This window comes from Sardina pilchardus, chromosome 13, assembly GCF_963854185.1.
Source record: "Sardina pilchardus chromosome 13, fSarPil1.1, whole genome shotgun sequence".
Taxonomy (NCBI): Eukaryota; Metazoa; Chordata; class Actinopteri; order Clupeiformes; family Clupeidae; genus Sardina; species Sardina pilchardus.
The window spans coordinates 33,661,538-33,664,037 of NC_085006.1; the positions used below are offsets into that span (position 1 = coordinate 33,661,538).

Consider the following 2,500-nt stretch of genomic DNA (forward strand, 5'->3'; position numbering starts at 1 on the left):
ATTGAGATTTTCATTGAATAAAAACATCTTAATAATGTGTATTTTACTCAAAATTAATGCTTACAAATAAGTATTAATTTAACGATGCAATTAAGTATTTAAGCAACTAAATGAAAAACAATTCAGCTGCAACATACAGCCTAACACACTGATCACACAATGGAACTGCAGAATAATAAAGTTAATTTTACCAATGTTCTTTACCTACAGTAAAACAGGCCATGACTCACATTTCACACACATATAGCCAAACTATCAGTATATAGAGGGAACTGCCTATCAGAATTCCATTTGATTTATGCTGTTCAGGCACTTAGCCTACTTGATATTGCTCCTCCTGCAAGGTACTGATTGGGACTCATGGTGTCTATTACTGGCTAGGCAAAGCCTGCTAGTGTATGGCAATGTTTAAACGTAAATTATTAGGGCCCGAGCACCAAGGCCTCATTGTTTTTGCTCAGATTAAATTTCTTCCGGGCCACGTTTTGCCTTTTTTTCACCAACTTGGCATGCTCTGAAACTCTTGAAATTTGGTAGCTATGTGTGGAATTGGTAACACTACTAAGTGACAGAGCTCTGGCCTAGGATGTGGCTCAGGGACTCAATAGCGCCACCTAACGTGTTGTCTGTTGTGGTTGACACATACATTCACGAAAGTGGCCCAGATTTGGTGGACATGTGTGTTCTATTAAATTCAATTTTACATTTAAACTTTATAGTGAATCTTTGAAGAAGAATTTGAGTAATGATTATGATTTTTGCACATCACATATTTTGAAACACTTCTCCTAGACGGTTTATCGAAATCATGTCATATAAGCTCTAAAATGATCTTGAGGGGTTTCTCAAGAGGAATTGCGACCAGATTTTTGAATTTTCGAAGTATATTGAAATGGCGAAATTTTGAATTATGGCGTCTTATTAAGAAACAGGAAGTTGGTGTTATAGGCAGAAAAAAAGGTTTTAAATTGGATGTAACCTGGCAGCTACATGTGGAATTGCTTCTGCTAATCAGAGACAGAGCTCTGGCCTAAGGTGTGGCTTCGGGACTCTATAGCGCCACCTAGCAGCACGTTATCTGTTGTGGTTGACACAAACATTCACAAAAATGAACCAAATTTGGTGGACTTGTGTGTTATTGCTATCGCTAATCAGAGACAGAGCTTTGGCATAGGGTGTGGCTTAGGGACTCTATAGCGCCACCTAGCAGCACGTTATCTGTTGTGGTTGACACAAACATTCACGAAAATGAACCAAATTTGGTGGACTTGTGTGCTATTGCTATCACTAATCAGAGACAGAGCTTTAGCCTAGGGTGTGGCTTAGGGACTCCATAGCGCCACCTAGCAGCATGTTATCTGTTGTGGTTGACACATACATTCACAAAAATGAGCCAAATTTGGTGGGCACATGTGTTATTGCTATTGCTAGTCAGAGACAGAGCTCTAGCCTAGGGTGTGGCTTAGGGACTCTATAATGCCACCTAGCGTGTCGTCTGTTGTGGTTGACACATACATTCACAAAATTAGCCAAATTTGGTGGGCTTGTGTGCTATTGCTATTGCTATTCAAAGACAGAGCTTTGGCCTAGGGTGTGGCTTAGGGACTCTATAGCGACACCTAGTGTGATGTCTGTTGTGGTTAGGCCTGTCACGATAACAAATTTTGCTGGACGATAAATTGTCCCAGAAATTATTGCGATAAACGATAATATTGCCGTTCTGAGATCATTTTTATCTAATATAATGATAATGGCATAATAATGCAGGCACACCTTTTCAAAGATCAATAACTTGTATTTCTAAAGAATAAGGAACTGGAATGGGAAGACATTTTTAAATATCCACAATAAATGAACAAAACAACCAAAAACAATAAATACAATGGACTCTCAGTCTCTACTTAAGACTCTGTTTAAGGGCCAGCAAATTAAAACGTGACATGCAACAGGGTGTAGAGTGACAGTTGCTAAGCCTTATGCACGGAACTAAATGTCATCATAGCTGATCAATTAGGCCTACGCAGTCAGCTAAACATTTGAAACTTGCGCAAAACGGCATGAACCCAGCATCTGCACGTCACATAAAATACAAATTGAAGCAATAAGTTGGTCATCGGATAATCCTACTGCAAAGCCTTTTCATAGGTATGCTACGTTTATGACATATAACGTTGATTACGAACACATTTCACCACAGCTGACAATTAGCTTACGACATTTTAACCGGAGCTGCCGGCTGTTTTGGCTGATTCTTGAGCTCTCAGCGGAGTGCAGACTTTCGCGGAGTGTGTCTTTATCAGATGATGAAAAAACGTAGCTTATAAGCATGATTTTCTGAACTGCATTATCACTATTTTTACCCCCATACTTGTCAAGCTACAACAGAAAGCCTCTTCAGTGTGCTTAGGCCAATCGCCAAAGCCTCGTCTAGCCTGTTAATCAAATGAATGTAAGAAAGTAAAGTTGTCCGTCATGTTATTGAAAGATACATGTCTGACAA

General features: G+C 39.4%; 1 protein-coding gene across 4 annotated transcripts in view; it reads right to left on the reverse strand.

The window, feature by feature from the left end:
* Window positions 1–2,500, reverse strand: part of LOC134100196 (NACHT, LRR and PYD domains-containing protein 12-like) — a 29,018-nt gene that overhangs the window by 13,588 nt on the left and 12,930 nt on the right. The window lies entirely within an intron of this gene.